Genomic DNA, 26,550 nt, shown 5'->3' on the forward strand with positions numbered 1-26,550 from the left:
AAATTAGAATGAGAAATATGGATTAGGGTTAAATTTAGTATTAATGTTAGAAGAATATACAAGAATATATTGATAGGATTCATAGAGGTATTCATTAACCACTATGTTAAATAGCAATTGACATGCATTGTTATTTTAAGCCTAATTTTAAAATATTACAACTTGAAATAGATTTTAAACGGTATTAATTGTATAAGTGTCTATATATTGTTTGCTTCTAAAATAAATTCTATATAACCAAGTAATTTCATATCTCATCAAATTCAATATTCAATATTGCAAGCTTTGAATACTCAATAATGATGGAGACTACTTTGGTAGCCACAAGAATACAGTCTATTTAATTTTTTTTACCATGAAGGTGTTAGGTGCCAAATGGATATGATTCCTTCTTTTAAGCTTTAGTTTATAAAATTACCGAGTGTAACAGTTTTGTAAAATTTTACTTCTATAATTGTTTTTCCAAATTTAAAATAAGCTTTCATTTCAGTAACGATCTTCCGTAGAGGTTCTTTACCTTTAAACACCCTTTTGATTGTAGAGTAAATCTTGGAGTTTATATGTATATTTAAATATTTTTATAAGCTATTTAAATCTGTGTAAAAGTGTGTAAAATCTATGTAAAAATGATGGAATAGGTTTACCTTTGGATCGCATTATGCGAAGGATCTTAGAAAGCCCCGTTTTTAATGTTGATCACAATTAAGATGACTAGATCGATGTAAAGTAGGGTCTGTAAAAGGTGACGAGCCACCCAAAAATTAGGGTTAATATTATTCTTAGATCAAAACATGTGTTGTAATTAAATGGAAGCTTTTTAAAAAACCTATTTTTTGTGTTGATCCCAATTAATCTGAACAATTATATTTAAATTATTTTTTACTTCTCAAAGGCCCAAGCTTAAACGATATTCATCTACGCATGCATCCCTTTGCTATTCCCTATAAAATCCCCAGAAATTAAATTTCATGTTAATCAAAACAAATATTGTGAGTTAAGTTCCCCACATGTTATTGTTGTGTGATGTCAGGTTTGTTTGAATTCTTGTTCATTATCAGTGCAATCCCCTATACTTGCATGCGTTCAGATCGGATTAGTTTCACTTTTTCATCTTCTCTGGAAGTCAAAGGTGTATAAATAGATCGACACAATCAAATATGCAAGTAATGTTGCACATTTGCCTGACACAATGTTCCAAGCCTGATGATCCCGCCAATCATCTATAAATGGAGGATATCTTGCATTTGCCATTTGACTCCATAATTAAATCTTATCTTCCACGAGAGCTTATTTGATTGTGTTCTGAACTTGAAGTGGTTGGAAATTGTATTTTAGAAATGACGACACCTTTTTCACTACGTTATCTCTCGGATCTGAAGGAGGTATACAGTCAAATTTTTTGTGGGAACTCGCATCCAACTGGCAACAACCCTATGATGTGACATTTTGCGGAATCACCATCCTTCCACCAGCCGATTTGGCAAATATTTTGGGTCTATAATGTAATGCAATCTTACCCTATTTCACCCGCCTTGTATTGCCAGTTACAGTCTTCCAAGGAGATTCGTTATCTAGAGGAAGGGCATTAATAAAAAATACAAAAATCTGCACTTGTAAATTAGTAAGACTTCAAATAGTGGAATCTTATAAAGAGTGTTTCATTGGTTTAGAGTTAAAATATTATGAAAAATTAAACGACACTAACATTAGAATTCAAGTTTATATATTATTGTTACAACCTTAAAACTGAGTTGTATGTAAAATTCATTATATATGAAAAAAATTGAATGAAAATAATTAGTAGTTTTAAAGAAATTTAATCTACTTAAGAATGATAAAAAGAAAAAGTAAGAAATTAAAAAATGAAAAATGGATATCCTATTTTCAATGCATCATTTTATTTTAATCTCTCTTTCGATCCATGAAGGTGAGTCCCAACTAAAACTATATTTCTAACTTTTAACTAATAATGTTTTGATGAACATAGATTTTTTTCATCTGCTCCATAAATCTCTTAGGTCTAATTATAGAAATATTTAGATTTCTTAAAATATACAATATAAAAGTTATTCCAGTTGTTCCATCAACCTGTGGAAACTCATACATAAATATATATTTCTGCCCCCCTTAGAGAAATTAACAACATACTCCATCAGATTAAAAATAGTTTGGATGTCTCATCTATTATGTATTGTCCCACTATTCAAGAGAAGTAGAAACAGAAATTGCAAATAGCGGATCATATTTCACCATCAATAGTGTGTAGAACTGAATGGCCACCCTCTGCTTACCTCAAGACTCGGCCACCATGGTCTCTTTAATGTCATAGTTTCACCCTATCTATGTTTGCAAAAAGATAAACCTGTCAAAAATATATATAGATATATAGTTATTGGTACAATTATTTGGAGACCACTTACAAACAGTATTCATAATACATTCCATTTTATGTAATGATAATACAGTATTCATAATACATTCCATTTTATGTAATGATAATACAGTATTCAATTAGAATTAGTGTTTCAATTAGAATTGCTATTGTTAATTTTAGAATCAAGCTTAGGGTTAAAATTAGTTTTAGTTAGAACTAGTGTTAGGGTTCCAATTAAGACTACTATTAATTTGATAATTGAAGTTAGGGAAAGAGTTATAATTTATAAGTATAGTCTTTTATAATGTTAGTGTTGATTTTTGAAAAATCAACACTAACATTATAAAAGACTATTTTCAAAACATATCAAAATAATGCAATTGAAAAAATATAAATTATATATCAATTCATCAATTAAAGAAAGAGAAAATTAGAGTCAAGGTTAGTATTGATTATCAATTATATTTTATTATATAATAAAATATATAATGAATTAGCCTACACTTATAGTTATGATGATGCTAAACCAATGGAAATTTACCACTAGGTAATAAGGCAAGTTAACTTTACATGAATAATAAAGCATCCCTCTAACATCAATAGGGTTTCAATAGGGTTAGTGTTAGAAATTCATGAATAATGCAATTAAAAAATATATATATTCTATTTATCAAATCACCAATTAACATAAAAAGACAATTCATTTGGTTTAGTGTTCTTTTTAGAAATTCAAAAAATTATACGGAAAAAGAAAATTCATTTGGTTTAGTGTTCATTAGAAATTCACAAAATTATATTGAATTATTGTAACTTTGAGATGTTGAACTATTTATTTTTGAATAATTTCTAAATTTATTTATATATTGATTATTTTTGTATAGTTATAGTCTTTTCAATTAGGTGCCTGGATAACATACATGGCGGGTGACCATACAAATATTTTTTTTAGAGACTTGGAAGATACTTGAGATAGTTGACATCTCTTAGAATATTCTGAAGTGCCAACAAAAACAAATGTAATTAGGGTCCTTTTTCATAAATCGTAGATATGATGGGATTCAAAATATAAATTTTAACCTAATAAATGAAGCCATTGGAGCATGGAGGAAAGAATCCCTCTAACATCAATAGGGCATCAATAGGGTTAGTGTTAGAAATTCTTGAAAGGGTATTTGATCTAAAATTAGGCTTTCATCTTTATATGGTTAGATAGACACATAGATGAGATTATAAATATTTTTTTTTGTAGCTATGAATCCAACAAGAATAAACTTTGATACGCAAGAGGAAAGAAGATAATATCAAAGAGCACATCAAAGGGAATATTGAAGATGACAGCGAGAACAAATGACAGATTCTCAAAGGGAGGAGGAGAGAAGAAGACACAATGAAGCTCAAAGACATAGATATGCAAGACGAAGGTTAGAATTGACAGTATGAGAATTGGAATCTGAAAAATAGAGAACAAGGAAATATGAACAAAAATATTCGTAAAAGAATATTAGAGGAAGTCTCTCATTCTGAAACAAAAGGAAGACATCAAATTGATTTTGAATCAAGTGGGAGGTATAATCAACCAATAACAACAAATAAAGAATTGAATCTTCTAAATGAAAATTCAAAGACGGTAGAATGTATGCCCGAAACACCTTATCGTGCAAGTCAAATTGATGTCAATTTAACAGCACAAGACAATGCAGGAAATATACAAAACATAAATGGTGTTCTTCACAATGATTTCAAAAGATTCTGATTACAGTTTCAACATCAATTAGATAGCTTTAGAGTGCCAAAAATGTGCTACATTTGTCAATAATTTTATTTAGGAATGAAAGTATCACGCAATGCAGAAGGTCCAGTATGTAGCAGATGTCGACAAGAAAGAGTTAATCATAGATTTTCAGCTTCAAAGAATATGGACCCTGGACCACAACCAGAAGAGCTTGCAAATTTGACTCAAGTAGAAGAAATGGTGATTGCACATGTAAACCCCATACTACAAGTTACACATGCAACATGGGGTCAATACAAATATAAAGGGCACATGATAAGTTTCTCCCAAAATGTAGAGCATGTGTAAAAAAAATTGCCACATTTGATAGAGAACTTACCAATCATCATTGTTTGAAGGAGGGATCAACATGGAATAAACTATAACTTTACAATTAATAGGGATCGCGTGTATAGGGTACTCAAATACAAAATAGAGCATGGAAATTTTTGCTCTGATGTTACAATTGATGAAAGTGCTCTCAATTATCTATCAACACATTCTGATGAGAATATTTTTAACTAGTTGAAGACTGTGCATATGGAATTTGATTAAGATGCAAATGAGATCATATTTGTGGGTCCAATCATGGAGACAGATGAAGGTAATATAATAGAGCACAACGTCAATGGCTTTGAGACCACCTAATGCCCAAAGAGAAATGGAATTAATCCATGCCTGGATTAATAACCTCGATTCAAATCCTACTGCACTAATTGATTGGTCGAGTATCGGTGCATCTCCAATAAATGAATACGTCATGTCAGGATTACTTGATATGGCATTTCCCACATTGTTTCCTAATGGCCAATGCGATTGGTTAGAACCAATAATGAGGCGTTTCCACCTTCATGAGTTTGTGAAGCATCTGTTATGCTATAGAGATCATCATTTTGGTCGGCATCCAAGATTTAAGTATTTTATGATGAACATGATAATGAGACACCATGGACAACATTCATCTTTAGTATTTGTAAAAAGAAGCTTCAGAGACATGCCAATAACCATCAACGAGTTGCATCAACACATGGAAAACATGCCTCACTCAAATTTGACTAATAAATTAATGTGATTTGGAACATCATTAAGGGGTACAAGGTCATATTGGGCTAATTATCTTGTAGAATTGATAGATATGTTTTATCAGATTGGTTCTCCTACAATATTTTTTAGATTGAGTGCAACATATATGTATTGGCTTGATTTGCATACACTGATGTCGAGAACGATGCCAACTACTCCATGAGAAGCACATAATTGGTGAAAACAAAATGTTATTAACTACCCTCATATAGTGGCACATTACATGCATTTAAGCCATTCTATATTCAGAAAAGAGATTTTAGAAAAAGGAGTGAATATCAAAGACTATTGGTCTAGATATGAGTGGCAACACAAGGGGTCCCCACATGTGCACAAATTCATATGGATAAATGGAGCACCCAATATGGAAAACATCAACTGGTCAAATGAAGAGGAATGAAAGAGTGTTGAACACTTTTTTCATTCAATTGTTCATGCATGTAATCCTAGAGAAGATCCACATCAACGAAATATACAGGCATGTTTACAAAGTGTTGTACATATGTATGAAAACATTATATGTTCAAAACTACTAAAAGATCATAGTATAGATGAAATACTCATTTTTCTTGTTTTCCAATTATAGCCATTCATAAATTTTCAACAACATCCATGTCTCAAAAACATGAGACAACTTGCAGAGACGAACATTGACCAAGACTATGAGGAAATCCTGAACTGTGTAGAAAGACAAACAGACTGCAAGGAAGGTGCATGTCTACGAAAGAAAAGAGGAACGGTGGTTTGTCAGTGATCATTTTAGTGTGAAAATTTTTTACACTAAAATCATTTTTTTTTATAAAAGTATTTAAACTAACTATATATCTTATTCATGTTAATTATAGGTATAATGCTCCCTAGCCGTTAAATATGAGAGGATCCAAATTATATGAACCTACATAGAAATAGGTGAAAGAAAATTTGAACTAGCTAGGAATAATGACATAGTGAATACACATAATCATCACGTATTGCAGTTATGGAGAGAAAACATCTATTGGCAACCTATTCTTTCAAAACATGCAATGATCAAATATATTGCAAAGTATGCTACAAAAGCAGAGAAAATAATAGAAACATACCATCAAATGTTGATGCGTCTCTCCAACATGGAAAATCCTAATGATTTAGCTACCCGAGCATATAGAAGGCTTCTAACTAAGATGGTGATAGAAAGGGACATCGAAGCACAAGAAAAATGTCACATGCTATTAGAACTCCCATTGGTAGAAAGCAGTAGAAAATTTGTTAACCGAAATGTCCCATGTGAAGTGTTCAAGCCAGTGACTATAACTGATGAAGAAAGCAATGAAGAATAGACAAAGTCTTTCATAGTAGGATACATAATAGGGCCATTATGTATGGAAGGTGTCTCCTTAATTGATGCAGCTAGATCATGGATATATAATCCTAAAAGAAGAAGAGATAACAAATGGGAGCCAAGACAAAGAGAAGCAATTGTAAGAGTTTTTCATAGGTTTGTTTGCATTCCTGAATGTGGATCAAGAAAATGGATTGACTTTTTTTTATCAGAGTTAATGCTCTACAAACTATTCCGTGAAATAGAAAGAGATATCGGTAATGATAGACTCTGAGATGATCAAACGCCACTTGCTGATGTTCATCCAATAATTTGAGTTCTTGTAATCTAGATACTCTACAGTCTTCATCAGTAATAACTAGACCTTGCAAAGAAACTCTTAGAGATGGTATTTCCACTTCAATAGTTAATACTGCTTCGGACCCATACACCAAGGAAAAAGGTGTAGCCCCAATAGGTGTTCTGATACTTGTTCTGTAAGCCCATAATGTAGGTTTGAGTTGCAGATGCCAATCCCTGCTAGATTTGTTCACTGTTCTATGTAGGATAGTCAATAGGTTTTTGTTAGATGTTTCAGCTTGTCCATTACCTTGAGGGTAATATACAGATGACCAGTGCTGTGTAATTTTGAATTTCTCACAAAGCTCATCCAGATCTTTATTCTTGAACTTTCCTCCATTGTCAGTCATGATAGACGAAGGTATCCCATATCTGTAGATGATATGGTTCAAAATAAATAGAGCTACTTGTTTACCTGTCGCTTTAATGAGCGAAACTGCTTCTACCCACTTAGTGAAGTACTCAATGGCAATTATGATAAACTTGTGTCCATTGGATGATGCAGGATATATCTGACCGATGAGATCAAAGGCCCATTGCTGAAAAGGCTAATGAGTGATGAAGGGGATGAGATCCCTTGCTGGCGCATGTATGGGATTTTCATGTAGTTGACATTTCTCACAAGTTTTAGAAAACTTTATAGCGTCCTCCTCCATGTCTGGCAAGTAGTAACCAACCCTTAGTATTTTCTAAGCTAAAGTAAGGTCATTCAAATGAGATCCACAAATACCTTCATGGACTTTCAATAATGCATGTTTAGATTCTTCAATTTCTAGACACCTAAGCAATGTACCGTCCAGACCTCGCCTAAAAAAATCGTTAGCAATGATGACATACCATGACGCGTTTCGGGTTAGGTTTCTTTTCTCATTGCGGGTAAGATTTTCTAGTATAATTTGGTCATGTAGATAAGAGTAGATATGGCTATAGCGAGATGAGTCATGTCCAATAATAAAACAGACTATTTGGGACTCAGGAGAATCATAGGCAGGGTAACGTAACTCTTCCACGAGGAGTTCAAAGTGAAAATTGGAATCCCGTAACTCTGGTATGGATGCCAAGGTGGCCATAACATCTGTTGCTCTGTTTGTTGATCTAGGAATCTGCTGGAATGATACAAACATAAAATACTTCTTGAGATCATCTACCATTCTCTTATAAGGCATTAGTTTCTCATCTCGAGTCTGATATGTATCATTTATTTGATTGATGATTAGCTGGGAATCCCCATAGATATGTAACTCCATGACCTTCCATTCAATAGCTAGCTTGATCCCGTTTACCAAAGCTTCATACTCTACAATGTTGTTCATACAAGGGAAGAGGATCTTGTAAGCCTTCGGGATTGAATAATTTTGAGGAGTAATGAAAAGTATTCTAGCCCTGGAACCATTTTGGGTAAAAGATCCGTCAAAGAACATCTTCCAGGATTTTTGAGTAAGGTGCATTATTGATTCATCTGGAAACTCTATATGTAGTGGTTGAGTATCTTCAAGTGGAGCTTCAACAAGTTGATATGAGATTACCTGTCCTTTGATGGATTTGTGTTCCATATATTCAATATCAAACTCTGTAACAACCATGACCCATTTTGCTAATCTTCTAGTGAGTGTTGCTTTGTTGAGAAGATACTTGAGTGGATCAATTTTAGCCACTAGCTTGATGGAATGTGCCAACATGTAATGTCTCAATTTTTGTGATGCAAAGACTAATGCCAAGCATGCTTTTTCTATTATAGTGTAGTTCATTTCATAAGACACCAATGTTCTGCTGATGTAATAGATAGCCCTCTCTTTTTTATTTTCATCATGTTGTGCCAAGAGTGCCCCCAATGATGAATCAGTGGCTGATATGTATAAGATCAATGGTTTACCCTGAATCGGTGGCATTAGTATTGGTGGATTGGATAGGTACTCTTTGATTTGTTGAAGGTGTTGTTCACATTCTAGATCCAAGTTGTATATTACTCCTTTCCTTAATACCTTTGTTAAAGGTTGAGCTTTGTCTGCTAGCTGAGAAATGAAGCGTCTGATAGATTGAAGGCATCCTTGTAGACTTCTCATTTGACTTATATTCTTTGGAGGTGGTATTTCCATTATAGCTTGGACTTTCTCAAGATCAACCTTGATTCCCTTCTTTGAAATAATGTAGCCAAGTAGTTTACCTAATGTCACTCCAAATGCACACTTTTTTGGATTTAGCCTAAGACTGAATTTTTCCATTCTGTCTAATATAGGGCCTAGTTCTTGAATATGTGTTGATCTCTTCATAGTCTTTACTAAAGTGTCATCCATGTAGTCTTCCATATTCTTATACATCATGTTGTGAAAGATAGTAGTTACCGCCCTTTGGTAGGACCTGGCTCCTGTGTTCTTTAGCCCAAATGGCATGACATTCCTGCAGAAGGTTTCCCATGCATGGGTGAAAGTTGTCTTTTCTTGATCTACAGGAGCTATTTTGATCTGGTTATAGCTGGAGAATCCATCCATTAGTGAGTACATCTCATACCCAGCAGTCATGTCGACTATCATATCAATGTTTGGTAATGGAATGTCGTCCTTCGGACAAGATTTGTTGAGATCTGTGTAAACTCTGATAGATTTGTCTGCCTTAGACACAAGTACTATGTTTGAAATCCATTCAGTATTGTCTATAGCTCTAATAAATCTAGCTTTCAATAGTTTTTCTAGCTCAGCCTTGACTAGTAGTGCCATGTGTGGATGCATCTTACGAAGTTTTTTCTTGACTGGTTTGACTCCTGGTGTGATAGAAAGATGGTGCATGATAAGATCAGGATCCAATCTCGGCATATCATAGTATGTCCATGCAAAATTGATCTCCTTTTCTGAAAAGAGATGAGTGAAATCTTTCAATTCTTCTGTTGATAATGATTGAGCTACATGAATGATGTGTGGTGTCTCTTGACTCCCAATGTTCACTAGTTGAGTTGGCTCGATCAATATGGAAGACCTGTCCTAGAAATTACTTCGCAATATATCAAGTATCTCACCTTCAGGCACCTCAGAGAGGTTTTCACCCTTTAGTAAGTCCTTTATTTTCTCTTTTTTAGATTCTGACACCGCCACAATGTGGTTTTCACCATCAGATCTTTTATTTTTATTTTTCTTATTTTTGCGACTCAGATACTTGATATTTGTTTCAGTCATATTCTCACTTTGTTCGCTAGTGGAAGAGTACATGATTTCCATTGTGTTTAGGTAATAGGCTAGCGTATAGTCATTAGCAAAAGTAGTTACATTCATGGGTTGGTCTTGTAGACTACAGTCAATTAATTTTGGATGTACTAAGGATAGAGTGTGGATAGGTTCGAGGGAGTTCATGGTATTGTCATCACAACTGCGGACCGAAAAGTTCAGTTCCAGAAGGACACCTTGCGTAAATGTCTTGAGACCAGGAAAAGTTAGAACATAATTATTAAATTTCATGTTAATATTTTGTTGACCTAATCCAAAAGACCTACTCGTAGCATCATTCTCTACGTCAGACTGGACTTCATGTCCTGGTTTGACAAAAACAAGATCAGTAGACAAATTTTCATCATTTACCTCAGATGATTCAGAGTTTGATGCTGAGTGGATATTGTCACAAATAAGGCCATTGTCAGATTCATCAGAGTCATCAGATGAAGTTCCCAAGTGTTCTCCAATTGGTTGAGTGAATGAATGTATCGTATCAATACCAACATCTTTAGTGCTGCAAGTTCCTTCAAGATTTGGCTCATTTATCATTTGTATCTGACACACCTGTTGACACAATCTTGATGGTTGTGTGAGTTTTTGTCGTCTACTCCATTCAGCTTCCTTTGGACTGATGATCAGTTCTCCTTCTGTAGCTTCCAACTCTTCTTGTGTAGTGCTATACTTGATTTGTTTTGTTTTAGGATAGGGACACATAGATGAGAAATTTTCTAGTATTTCCCCTTCTTTTAGTCCTTGTTCATAGTTTTGTTGTCTTTTTTGTCTAATTTCCTATATCTCCTTTTCTAGCTTTAAGCATATCAGCTTTTGAGTGTCATCTATGATATCACTGGGCTCTTCTGGAGTTTTTGTAGTGGATGTATCTAAGGGATGATCTAGACCACATTCATACTCATTTGATTCTGTCTCTGAATCATCTATTTGCTGCCTACCAGTGTATGTGACTGGAAATTTTAGGGGTACAAACAACTCTCTGATGCTTTCCACTTCATCTCTTATATCTTCTAGAACTTGAACTTCTTCTATTGTTGTAGCTGACACCATCGAAACTTGAGTATTGACTATTTCTTCTTTCTTGATTGCTAGTTCCTCTTTTTCTTTTACACACTCTGCTTGAGTTTATTGAGTGTTGACTTCCTCTAACATTGAAGGCAATATCCTTTTCTACCATTTAGACTTAGAAGCATGTTTTTGGTATGATGTCTTTTGTGAATTATATCCCAGTCCAACCTTATCATTTACAGATTTTGTTTGTAGCTGAATTGGTTCAATAATACCCTCCTGATGTTTGCCCAAGGGACCAATACCTAAATATCCCATGTGTTGCATCATTTTGTAACCTGGACCATATTGGTTTGGAGAAATATCATAATGCTGCACTTCTTCGTTCTGAATATCTTCCTTACAAAGCCACTTGAGAACAACATCCTCTTCTATTTCATCTGCCAAGGAAGTAGAAGACTATACAAAAAGACCATCATATATGACATTCGGAGTTGAATTTTTTGTTCTCATAGCCTCTGATGGTTTGCCCAACTATTTTGGTCATGGAGGAAGAGAGACTAATGAGAGTATCGGTTCTATCTTGTATCCATCCATGTAAGTATTTGTAATCTTCAGTTTCTTTTCCAAGTCTTTCATCAGGACTTCTGGACTTTCATTTGTAGAGGCTGCTCTATTATGACGCACAAAGGTATCAACACCTTTTGTCAATTTATTACATGGAAGATTTGAATCACTAGGAATACTGACCTCAACTTCGTTATAAGGAAATTTTAAGCATTGATGGTATGTGGATGGAACGGCCTTCATTTCATGAATCCATGGCCTGCCCAATAAGATATTGTATGACAAAGGAAAATCAAGTACCTAGAAAATGACATCTCTTTCTACAGGTCCCACCCTGATTGGTAATGAAACCATACCTTTAGAGGTCCTTTCTTCTTCATCATAGGCTTTAATTGTTATCTTCTTGGCTGGATCAATGACATTTTCATAAAATCCTAGTTGTGTAAGTATACTGTAAGTACAAATATTCAACCCTGCACCTCCATCTATCAAAACATGCTTGACTATGTGTTTATGGATCATGGCTTCAATATGCAACAGCTGGTTATGTGGATGATTTAGCGAGTTGTCATCTTCTTCAGAGAAGGTCAGATAGTGAGGTGAAGTCAGATGACCCACCATAGACTGAAACTGATCAATGTCTAATTCTTTTGGAACATTAGTGGTGAGCAAGGCGTTGTCCAAGATCTCTTTGTGAGCAGAGGAGATTTTCAATAGTTTGAATATGGAAATTTGAGCATTTGTCCTTTTCAACTGTTCAACAATGCTATATCCAGAGGATGATGATGAAGTAAGCCTTTTAAATTTATCCAAGGTTGATTCTTTTTGTTTGTTTGACGAGGCTGGTAGGTTTGATGTTACTTGAGCCATTTTGGAAGAACTTGCTCCTTGGAGAGTGACTTTCTTTTGAGAACGGGTCAGAGCTCTTGCATATTGTGATTCATTTGGTTTATCTTAGACTATAATCACATTACAGTATTCTGATTGTGAAGGCTCAATCATGTTGATGACGTTGTCATTGCTGGTATAAGTATAATTTACTTTGGCACCTCCTTTGGTCTTTGATGACTCACCTTGTTCGTAAACAGGTAAAGGGTCCTTAAATGCTTTGTGATTCGTATTAGTCGGGTGATTTCGGAAAACAATTTTACCAGAGTCTATGAGGTCTTGAATCTCATGTTTGAGCTTCATGCAATTGCTTGTGTTATGACCTTTATTCTGATGGAAGTCACAGTATTCATTTTCTCTCCACCATTTTGGTTTGACTTCAAGATCATATGGCCTAGAGTTATCTGGTAATGTTATCGGATTGTTTGCCAATAAAGTTTTGAAGGCAGATTCATATGTTTCTTCTAGAGGAGTGAATTCGCGTCTAGGTTTTGAGATCCAAGGTTTCTCTTTGAACCACTCTTATGCTTTCTTCGAGGCATTTTCTGTTGCAACTTCAACAACTTTGAGTGCCAATGTACCACTAGCCAAGTTGAATATTGTGGGCTTTGAATTGGTTTTAACAGTGTCTACTACTCTGTCATTAACAACGTTCTTGTTGTTGTCTTTGCCAAATTTCTAATACTTGTTCTTCTCTTTAGAGTTAGATCCTGGGTATGTTTCCTTCCAAGGTGTGATATTCCCTTTCTTTATAAGTACATCTTCCATTCAGATAGCATTATCTACAATTTTGTTAAATGATGGGTGTACTTGCATTTGGATGCTATACTTCAATTCAAGGACTAGATTGTTGACAAATATGTCCATTTTCTCAAAAATATGGGATAGGTTGTGAATACCTAGAGAACATCTTCCTCCAATGTTGGAGATAAGTGAGAAAAGGCTCCCCTATTTTTTGTTTGGTATTGCAAAGTTTGATTGTAGTCACGAGATGTCGAATGTTATATGAGTATTGTTGTAAAAATAGTTGAATTAGTTCTTCAAATGTTTTTAGTCCTTTAGGTGGACTTGAGAACCATTCCATAGCTTGTCCTCCCAAACTTCTCAGAAAAAGGCACATGAGATACGTTTGATCATGCATGAACTTGATATAGGCGGCACTAAACTCCCTGACATGATCTTGGGGATCTAAGGTACCATCATATTTGTCAAATTTTGGGATCTCAACTCATGAAGGAAATGGAGGCATGTATAAGTTTTCGTCAAATGGAAATGGGCATATTGTCTCCAAAGAATATTGTTTTGGGGATTTATCTTTATTTTTTAGCTCTGTTATCTTAGTTTGTAAAGCTTGTAATTGTTTGTGTACCATGATTAGAGGTGATTCTTCCTTTTTAGTAACAAGTGTTTGAATGTCATACCTAGTAGGAAGTTTGGTGCCTTGTTTTGCTACTTCTAAGAAATAGTCTTCCTTCTCTCTAGTCAGGATAACTTTCATCATTTTTCTGAAGTCTTTGTCCTTTTGATAGTCAAGAATATCTTTTTCTGGAGGTTTAGAGTCTTCATCTTCACTTGTTGAGGAATTTTTATCAGCTTCGTGAATACTAAGGTTGTCTTTGTCATTGTGTTCTGTCTCACGTATAGTGGGAGATTTAGGTTCATCAAAAACTGGTACCTCTGATCTGATGAAGGTTTGTCAGTTGGGGGATCCTTTTCATAAAATGGATTATCTTGATATGAAAAGGGTTTCCCTTTTCCTTTGGCATCTTTCTTACGAGAACTCCTAGTTTGAATAGGAATTTTTATCGATGGGTGTGACTTAAAGCTGTTTGTGATGTAGAGATCAAGATCAATTTTAGAGCTAGTTGTTTGGTTAATGTATTGTTTTAAGAGAAACAACTGAGATCTAGTCTGGTTTCAGGAAAGATCTATCTTGTATAAGACGTTTATCTAAGTTGATCTGAGAAAAGTGACTAAGACTCAGCCTGGTTTCAAGAATGATCTATCCTGTATAAGACGTTATCTAAGTGACTTAAGTTTGATAGGTAGTTGATTGAACTAGCTTAAAGATGATTGAACTAGCTTAAAGATAATTGACCAAATCGTGCAACACAAATGGTAGAGGTACACTATCTTGATCTATTTATGCTTAGGATGATGTTAACTAGTATTATGTTCGTTGTTGACTGTTCTAGGCAAGTTTGACTGTTCTGTACTAACAAAATCAGAGATTCGTACGACAGGATTTACTGACCCAGATGAAAATTTAGTAGCTTCAAAATGATAATATTTTTGTTTCGTACGAGTTTCTGCCTTGTACCATACGACAAATGGGTATGTTCAGGATGACAAAATATTAAGTGCAGTTCTGTTTCGTATGACATAGGATTTAGCTTTGGATGACAAACTTCTGGGTTTTGTATGATAGAGGATTTGAGACCAGACGATAGATTATTAGACTTGTATGACATAGGATATAAAGCATGATGAGAAATGATCAGATTCGTATGACTGTTCACAGGACAAAGACTAAAATTATGAATCTTTTCCAATGGCTAAGTATGATAACTGAGTTTTTGATTGCTGACTGACGATGGACAGTTTTAGGGCTAGACTGAGTTTTTGACTAGGGTTGACTAGTTTTGACACAGACAGAGTTTCGACTAGGATAGACTAGTTTTGACATAGATAAAGTTTTGACTAGGATAGACTAACTTTGACAGTTATGGACTTTTGATTAGGATACACTAGTTTTGACACGGATAGAGTTTTTGATCACTGAGTTGTTTCTTGTTTTCTCTAATTTTTGGTATTTCAATTTCAGTTTCAGTTTCAGGGATGAAAACACAGAAAACATGTAATATGAATAATAAATCCAATCACAGCATGCAAACCCTACGAAATTTGGTAAGAGAAGAAAATATTTGCTTGTAGACTCAGGTACACACCCAATAGCTAATCAAAATACAACCACTGAGTCTCACGCAATGGATTCTCAACACCGTATTATCCGACTCCAAACTCTAATGGGGGAACAAAATGACAATTAACTTGGGAGAGTTATTATCTCTCTTGCACAAAGATTATCCCCCCTTTTGGAGGTGAACCGAGTAGCTTCTAATTTGAATTGGAACTAGTAAGGAGTTTGTTCAACACATCGAGGTATAAACTCAATTAAGAGGTCTCCCAGCCTTGAAAACCAAGGTTCAATATACCCAAAGGTACTGAGGAGAGCTATTCCCAAGAACTATCGTTGATTTGATTTTCATCAAATCACGTTTATTTTATAGTGGGTTGGAGTACTTGGCAATTAGCCATTCCCACTTGGGTTGTTCCCCTCTCACCGATCGTAATGGCTAAAGAGTTATTATCTCCTCGGGAGGGCAGGCCCGCTAAAGATGTAAAAATCACATTTGAACTTAAAGAAACGCCTCAAGGGTCCGGATTTCTGATTGTCTATACAGACAAGAGCATACTCTCCTACCTCTCATAATTTACTTAAAACACAAAATACATATTTGTTCTTTAACTAGATAGCAAGTTAGGTGCCTAAAAATGAATGTAAAGAATACATGATGATTAGTCGATTCTCCTTAGGCAACCTACAAAGACAACAAATCAGTAGTCATATTGTCTTTGTGTGACAAGCATATTCTTCGACAAGTGTTATGCAAAAAATGATTAGGCTATGAAAAATTCTAAGATAGATAGCTAAATAGTCAAGGTCAGTCATTAGAATAATCAATTTGAACAGAAAATAAAAATCATAAAATTTTCTTTTTTGCCTTTTTAACCAGAAAAATACAGACTTGTATGACAGAGCTTACCAGATCGTATGATACAGGACTCCTTCTCATATGAAATAGAATTCCAGTTCGTACGACACCCGTAGTTTGTTGTTTCAACCTATGGGAAATGTCGTACAAAAAATCAGGAACTGTACGGATGAAATCCTTAAAACCAAAAATCTGCAAAATAAAAATAAAATAAAAAGTTAGTCTTGGAGGTGGAAAAATGTAGTCTTCGGCCCCATGGTGGGTGCCAGAGATGTGTGTGTGAAAAGTGGAATAAGAGTTTGTAAGCTGTAGGCACAACACTTTAATTAAGTCATTACATGTATGGCTAGATAAATATAATCAGGAATAATAAAACCATTACAAATTGACTAATTGCCTTCTAAAAAATGTGAGTATAAGATTACTCTCAGATTTTTATAAGCAATACCAGTGACTAGACTACACCAAGACGAAGGATTTAATCTATATGAGCATGATATTAAGCTAAAATGGATGCAAGATGGATGAATAATTCAGGCAATATGGATTCAAGCAATAATGAGTAAACTAAATATGCAAATAATAAAAAAAGAAAGCACAATATATTCAATGACTCTAGAGCAAAATCAACATAATAATAATCTCCAAGTGTGTTCTCAAAAATCTCTGGGGTAGTTAGAATAAGAGCTGAAGGATGAATTTATAGGAATTCACAAGAGAGATAAAGCAAAAAGCTCAATTTAGAATTAATTAAAAATAATTGAGAAATCAAGTTCAGTTAACCTTGAGATAGATTCCAATTATAGTTTAATTGAAATGCATTCAGATAAGAAGTTCAAGTTGCATTGGAAAAATAAGATTTAATTAATTCCATGCATTCGTGATAAAAATAGACAATTCTTTGATTTATTCTAAAAAAAGGTCTTCTCAATGCAACTGAATTTCTTTTATCTCCAAATATTGAGTTCTAATTTTAGAGAATAATTAGTAATTCAATTAAATTGCTTTTCTGATTTCCAGTTCTAAATTTAAAAGAATATCTCAAGTTTGATTTCTCTCTCAATTCTTTTATTCTTTTTCTCAATTTAGCTCTTGCTTTGTAATTAATTCCTCTTTTGTAATAAATTAATTCCTTTTTTGCATGAATAAATGGCAAATTTATTAATTAATTAAATATGCTAGGATATTTAATAAATTAAACAGGATAATTGATTAAAATGATATTCTTGGAATGATTCAATTAATTAAATAAATATTTAATTAATATTGAGTAATTGATTTTCCATGTGACATTTGATGATTAAAGGATTAATTAATTATGCTCAAGATTGATTTAATTCCCTTTGGTTAGGACCTTGGTGATGTTGTCGAGATTAGGGGCCCATGGTTTAGATGACCATTTTTAGGGTATTACAAGTATGAGATTCATGAGATTGTTGAAAGGTTCGTCATAAATTAGTTATCACACAAGCCCACCTGAAGAATGGTTTCTTACCACTCTTAAGCTAGGGTACTCCATAAGATTCATAGTGCATCAGGTTACGCCATCATTTCGATTGTTACATGCAAATTATGGTATACCTACCTTGTACATTGTGAATTCCAATGTAACAATTAGAGTTTGTAAAATTGTTGATGATGTTGAGGGTAGAGATTTGATACCAGTGCATCCATGGTTGAGAGCTAGCTGAAATTGCTATGCAAAAATTAATTGACAAAGTTGTCAAATTATTGAGCATTGTAAATGCGACTATGTTTAATTTTTATAATGTTTCATAAATTTTGTTTGACATTTACTACCATGCATAAATTTTTATGTGGAATAACTTATTAGCATTGTGTTTGTTTCTAATGTTGAGTGTATTTTAAATATTTTATTGTATTTCATTTATATCCTAATCAAGTATAAAATATAACTATATCTTTATGAAATGATTTTGCAAACCTTGTCTGTAATTTTTTTCATAATTATAATAATTTGGTGACATTTAAAAATATTGATCCAACTAAGTGATATTGTAATAATTAAAATCATTTCAAAGGACTTTCATATGTCTAGCATTAATTTAATATTTTAAATTTTCAATAAATATTGTAAAATATGGATGCTTCACAAAATAAATTAGAGATCATTGTGGAGATCCCAAACACCTCGATAAACTCAAATAATGTTTTTGAAGCTCCTCCAGATAAATGTGCAAGAATTATCTTGGAGAGTTGCACTAGAATCGTGAAGGAGATTGAGAACACGAGCTTGACAATTGACCAAGCCGATGAATTAGATATAATGAAAGTGGAAGATGTTGTGAGGAAAGCACGAGAGGCATCTACAGTAGTAGTTGGACTCCTGGATATGATCAAAGAAGTATATCAAGATCATTATACAAACAAAGGTTGCAATACTATGCTCATAATTGAAGAATTTGTTACATATTAATAAGTTGTAATTATCGTAGTTACAACTTATTTGACTTTCAATACTTCTTGATTTTACAAAATTTTAACATATATTAGAAATATTTATCAGCTATGTTGGACATATAAAAGAAATTAAAAAATTTCAAATTGAATTTTGAAGTAGATATGTTAAAATATGTAGATTACAAAAAAGTGTCCCATCAACTGAATTATAAGATATGATTTAATAAACATTTAACCAATTGTAAAAAAATACTTCATAATTATGGTTAGATGTTAAATTAATGTATTTTGACTTAGAGTTATGCTATCATGAATACACATTTATTTTTTATAATGATTTAAGCACATAATCTTTACTTGATATATTGCATTAAATATGCTCTTAAGATCAATTAACAATTATTATTGAGTGGACAGTTCAATTTTTGTATTTAATTAAAAAAATCAATAAACAATTATAGAATATCTTAATGTTGCATTATCTATATATCTCTTATACTTAATTTCAATATACTATTTTAAAAGTTTCTTTTATCTATCTTTTACTAATTAGCGACATTAAATATTAAAAAATTAATATTTCTTATGTGGCAAATGATGATTTTTTTGTATTTAAAAAACCTTAAAATTTAAAACTTATATTAAAAAATATCATGTATATGGTTATTACTCAATTGATTACATGTATATGATTCTCGATTATTTCTAGGTGTACTATCAACTATTATTTCAAGGTATATGTGGTTTGCTATTCGGGCATGTTAAGGTTTACGGTTAAAAATATTTTGGTGTTAATGTTTTAAATATGAATATTATTTTAAACAAAATTGTATGAGTGTTTGCATATCTAATCATAGCCATACTTTTCCTATAATTTTTATAAAAGGAAATCACAAAATATTTAACATCCAAATTTTCTTTAACCATTGGTATCGATGTCATGTCCACAAAATTGAACAAAAAACAATATGTTGAGACACAGGATGATTACAATTGATCATAGGTTCAAACATACTGATCTTATGTGAATACATAATGAAGAAAGAACTGCCTATTTATCTTCCAAAAGATCACAACAGGAGATAGGGTTAATCACTTGTCGATCACCAGCTCTCAGAAATTTTAATCATTTCTACAAAGGCCCTTATGTCACAAAATTGGTAAATTATGGACAATGCGATCAAACAGAATGACAGTTTGTTCATGGAGAAGTTTGGTTTCATTCGCCACCAATGAGGCCTAAAATTGATTACCGAACTATAACAGAACAAAATGTTCAACTTTGGTTAACAAAATTGCTTAGAGGACTAGAGGCGAGTATTGTTGGCATACCAGATCTCCACTATCATGGACAATTATTTCATCTACATTTCACATCTCACTCAAACACTATATGGAACTATAAAATAATAGATATATGGGGGCCACAAGGAGTTTACTTGACCATTCCATTTTATGAACGCATTCCTAAAATCATTAGGGAGCAAATTCCAACGTGGACACAAGCTATCTATGAATTCTATCTGAAAAAAATGAAGATATGAGCACCTGCTATCTACATCAATGTACCTTTGAGCATCTATATTGGTTTGACATCATCAATCCTATAGAGAAAGATTTAATTCCAAGAACTATCATTCAACCTCAAAATGATAGTGACTCAAACTAGAATAAATTGACATAATTTATGACATATAAGTTTCCTAATTTATGTAAATTAATTTTAATTGCATATTCCTTTTTTGAAATGTTATTTTTTACTACCTGACTTAAATTATACTAATTGTTTTGAAATTAACATAATTTATGACGTACAAGTTTCCTAATTTATGTAAATTAAGGACAACAATATCAATTGTGATGACTATCGTTTTCAATAATGTGTCAGTTTAAATATATGAAGTAATTCACAACTAAATTTCAAATATTTTTTTACAATTTCTCATGAATATTTAATGCATATTCTAAGTAGAAATGATATCTCTATGTAAGTAGAAAGGATATCTCTAACACAAAAATCAAACTATACCACATGGCATAATGAGGTAATGGTGGCAACTCTAATCCTTAAATTACATTGATTGTGCTAAAATTAACACAATTTATGACATATATTATTCCTCATTTATTTAAGTTGAAAGGACAACAATATTAATTGTCAAATATATGACATATAAGTTTCCTGATTTATGTAAATTAAAAAGGACAACAATATTAATGTGATGACTACCATTTTCAATAATGTGTCAGTTTAAATATATGAAGTAACTCATAACTAAATTTCAAACTTTTTTTACAATTTCTCATGAATATTTAACACATATTCTAAGTAGAAAGGATATCTCTATGTAAGTAGAAAGGATATCTCTAACACAAAAATCAAACTATACCACATAGCATAATGAGGTAATGGTGGCAACTCTAATCCTTAACTTAAATTGTATTGATTGTGCTTAAATTAACATGATTTATGACATATATTATTCCTCATTTATTTAAGCTGAAAGGACAACAATATTAATTGTCAAATATATCATTTTCAAAAATATGTCGATTTAAGTATAGTTTTCATAGCCATGTACAAAAATATAAACAAAATAATTGACAACTAAATATCAAACATTTCTTTACAATTTGTCACAAAAGTTTGCCACAAATTATAACAAGTTTTAAAATAATTGTACGACATATTAAATATAAGCCAAACAACTATACCACATCGTAGGTTGAGGTAGTAGAGCAATAAAGGTTATAATTTAATAACACTGAAGGTTTGGTAAACACAACTCAAAATAATAAACCAAAATACAAACCAAATCCTACAATAAATCACATTGAACCCTCAGTTTAAACAAAAACAAATCAAAATGAAATTAATTTATGTTGAGTCTTCCAATTCATGTTATTATCTTAAGGAACAATGTGCATTTGAGATCATTAATATTAATTACAATTTAGATATATATCTTAATGTCAATATGTGTTCGACGAGATCATTAATATAGTTTATGCATAAAAAAGCTAACAAATATTGTTAGAAAATTCAAGATCAAACTACCCTAATATCAATCTAACAAACTAAAAAAATGCACATTCTAATTTAACAAAAAAATATCACATACCATAATATAATACCCTAACTTCAAACAAAATTATACAATAAACTACAAATTGACTCCAAACTATTAAACCATTTTAATTATATGATCAGTAGAAAACCAAATTGAACCTTATTTGTTGTTGAATTAGGCCTCCTATTCTGAACGAGATCAAATCATAATCATAATCTCAATATATGTACGATGAGATCACTAGGCTTATTATCTTAAGAACAATATGTATTTGAGAACATTAATATTAATTAGAATTTAGATTATTATCTTAATCTCAATATGTGTACGATGAGATCATTAATGTAGTTAATGCATAAAAAAGATAACAAATAATGTAAGAGAATTCAACATCAAACTACCCTAATATCAATCTCACAAACTAAAATTAAGTAATTTCTATAACATTCCTCAAAAAATATCACTGACATCATATAGAACACTAACTTCAAACAAAAATATATAATGAACTACAAAATGAGTTCAAACTCTTAAGCTAATTAAATTCTATAATCAATAAAGAACCAAATTGAACCCCATTTGTTGTTAAATCAGGCCTACTAACCCAAATCAAATCCTAACCCTATATTAAAACAATACACTAACCCAAAGCAAAGCCTAACCCTAAATTAAATCAATACACTGACTCTTACAATAAACCTAATTAAATTGCAACTCTAAACCAAATAAAACCACAACCCTAATAGTAACCAAAATGAACCCTAATCTTTGTTGAAATAGGACTCCTATTTTAATCCCAATCCTAAGTATATTATTAAATCTAGAATTGAAATTATACAACAATATATATTTTGAAATTAATTTATGTCATGTCTTCTAGCTTGAGAGGTATCCTTCTCGAGGTGCCTATTGCAGTTTAATGTTGATAAATCAATAGAAAAATAGGCGCCTCTAGAAGGATACCTCTCGACTTATTCTATATATATTATTAAATATATATAAGCTAGTAAATATTCAGATAGTTGATCTCCAAATGTGTAACCACTCTAAGTGAACCTATAATGTTAACCATAACCATAACTCCTAAACCTAACCTCAATACCAACCCTAACAATAACCATGTTATCGATCCTAACCTTATTAATAATCCCAAGCATAATTCTAAACCATAACCTCACCCTTACCATTGCCTAACCATGATATCTACCCCAACCCTACCCACAATCGTAGTCATAACCCCAAATCCTAAGCGTAGCATAATTCTAATTAACTCCAACAAAGTGAATAAAATTATAAGGGAATAAACTTTCAATTATAAAGTTCCACTTATAAGTTTAATAAAGGTTATAAAGTTTCAATTATAAGTGAATAAATTTTCAGTTATAAAATTTTCCTCATATATTTAATAAAGTTTTTAAAGTTTCACTTTGTAGCGTCATAAATTGTATGCACTTGCTAGGGTGGTACAATTTCACACCTAGTTTAGCACCCGCCTTGGCGCATTTTGCATTTTGCATTGTATTTCCCCTTTAGAACTTAATTAATTAAATTAATTAGGTCTAAGGTTCTATTTTATCATCTCCCATATCATAAAGTTGGGCCCTTTTCATTAAAGTGGGCCCCTTTCATTTTATTCTTCCAATACATCATTTAATCAAAAACCCTAATTAGGTCCTATTTTGAACTTGGGGGCTTGGTTTCGGGGGTCAAAACATCTCGAAATCACCTGTAACTTCGGGGTTCTCTCTAAAATCATCATATCCGATGGCCCTGAAAATTTGGTGAAAAGTTGTCGAGACCATGGCGCCCGGAGTGCACATGGTCCCAGACATTTTTCCCAAAATTTTAGGAGCGCGATCCAATCATAAAATAAAGCTTAACCCCAAGAAATTGGCAGGAGATTCAATCTCTAGGTCGGCCAAAAGTTGAAATTAAGACCTAGGGTTTCATATATAAGAGCTCTCTTTCTTCATTTGAAAGGATCTGATTTTTTATTTTCAGGACCTCATATGTAGCGAAAGAGCAGATCTTTGAAGACTTCAACAACATTCAACATCCATCCATCAAGCATTCATCAATTTCATTCATTCATTTAGGGCTTGGGAGACATTGAAGAGCAATAAGAGATTACCGACTGAAGATTGGCTTGTACCCCTCCCTTGGGGTCGGGTATGATTTCATGTTGTTTTCATGTCTTTGCATAAACTTCAATATATCATTTATTCATTCTTTAGATCACTTTGCATCTTGATTTAGAGCATTTACATTACCATTTACAAGCAATTAGGGTTTACTTTCTAGGTTGCTCTAGTTTGCTTACTTGCATTTTAGGATCTTGCACACACACAAGGTCTGCACACACACTACTTTTACAATACAACTTGGCTATTCATGGAGGTGGAAATCACCAAAGTGGGGGTTTGAGTAAGGCAAAACCCTATTTAGCCGCCCAAAACACCTTTTCAGATATAAGTGTAGATTTCGGGATTCGGACGACGCCGCAAATTGCAGATCTGACTGAAGCGGATGGAGACTGAACCACACACCAAATTTCAGAGCAAAAGACCAGGATAGGGGCGTGGGGTGCCCTGGTCCTACCAGGATAGGGGTGTTGGGCGCCCTGGTCCCTTTGTCAGACAGCAGTTTTGAGCATTTTTGACAGCTTTCTAGGTTACAAAACAACAGTTTCCGGAGCAGTTTCAGGGGCAGAATCAGGACAGTGGTGCCCGCGCCCCTGTCCCGAACATTTTCACTTAGATTTTGACTCTGGGTATGCATTTGCATTCTTGTCTTATTCTTGTGTTTATAGCTTTCCATAGTTTAATTTCAATTCTGCAATCTTGTTATTAGTTCATACTTGCACTTTGGGTTGGGAATTGAACTTGCATCATTTTATCTTTCAATTGCAACAAAGGAATATAAATCCTAATAGGTAGCCCATGTCTCTCTCTTCCACAAAAAGAAGTAGCCAATTGTGTGATACCTCTAGGCTCTTTCGTATTCCACAAGTGTGTGGTTGAAAGTGAGATTAGGGCATGTTTGCTTAGTTTCACTTTTTCTCCTACACATTTTGGTGAACCTGACGTGAATTCCAATCTTCTCTAATTCTGATTTATGTTTTCAAATTTGAGTGTTTATTCTATTTACAAGTTTTAATTTCTTGCAAGATTCAAAAAAAAATTTAGAGGAAATTTTTGCTAAAACCTTAATTTTTCAATTCAAAGTTGAACTTGTGGATAGCTTAATTGGGATCAATAATTTCAAATCTGATTTAGGAACTCATTTGAATCATAAATTTCATTTTCTAAATCTACATTCTAAGTGCTTACATTGGTTAAAATTAAACATTTCCTTCTATTTTGCATGTGTTATCATTTGAAAGAGGAAAATTGTTGTCATGATGCATTCATTTCATAGATGTGATAATGGGTTAGCTTCCCTTGTTTCAATATTTCCTTCTCCTAAAGAATCTCCCCCCATCTATAACAACATTTTAGTGCCTAAAAGAGTTGTCACCAATCCCTTTGAGACTCTCCCATGCTCTAAGGATTAAGACTTTAAGAGTGATCTTGACAATTCTCCTAAAATGTGCCCTTCCTATTTAGCTATCCTAGAGGAAGAGAATGATATCATAAACACCTTTCTTAATGTTACTTCACCTTCCCTACATGATGCCTCTCTAAGTGAAAAGGTATTGATGGACATTGACTTATTTTCTCCTAAAGTTGGTCCTTCCAATGGGGGCATGTTAGTGCAACAAGAGGTTATGAACACTTCTTTCAAAGATTTCCTTCCTAAGCATGAATCTTTGGAGAAATATGTCCATGTTCCTCCTAAAAAACACTCCCTTCATGAGGATCCTTTTGTGCAAGAAGATGACATTATCCCTACATTTCCTAGTGATGGCATTTCCTTTTCTAACAAAATTCCCACTAGAGATGATGAATTACTGAAAAATGCTTACCCTTCTCCTAAAGTTGGTTTTACCCATAAGCATCCCTTAGAGAAAGAAGATGAAATAATAAGCAATTTCCTTAATTCTCTCTCCCCTAAAGATCATATTGAACATATTTTGAAGAAAGAGGATGATTTTAACACATCTATTGATGCTCTCCCTCCTAAGGATGAGGAATTAATAAACAATGTTATCTCCTCTCCCAAAATTGACAATACTTAAAACATTCCTTTCAACCACTTCACTATTTGGGATGAACCATTAGAAGAAGGTGTAGATTATTCTCTATCCCATGAGAGAATCTTAACCAAAGGGGATGAAATCAAGATTGAAAACTCCCTTGATATTTTCTCACCTTCCTTGAATCTCAATTATTCTCTCTCAAAATAAAGCATCTCCCCCTCCTCAACTTGGTTCTACTCATAAGGATACCCTAGTTCAAAGCAAGATGGTTAACATCTCTTTCAAAGATCTCCCTCTCAAAAGTGAGACTTTAGAGAGTAATGTTGATCCTTCTCCTAGAGAGTTTATTCCCCATGTAGATCCTTTGATGTTAAAGGATGATATGACCTTTCCTAGTATTACTCTTCCTACTAGAACATCAGTGCCTACCCCTTGTCTCTCTCCTATAATTGATTTAATCTGTGATAAGATTTTAGTGCAAGAGAAGACTATCAAAAATTCTTCCAACATTTTGTTCATTCCTCTAAACCATCCTTAATCAATTTGATACATGTGAATGAAACACCTAACAAACCTCTCTT

This window comes from Cryptomeria japonica, chromosome 4, assembly GCF_030272615.1.
Source record: "Cryptomeria japonica chromosome 4, Sugi_1.0, whole genome shotgun sequence".
NCBI classification, from domain to species: Eukaryota; Viridiplantae; Streptophyta; class Pinopsida; order Cupressales; family Cupressaceae; genus Cryptomeria; species Cryptomeria japonica.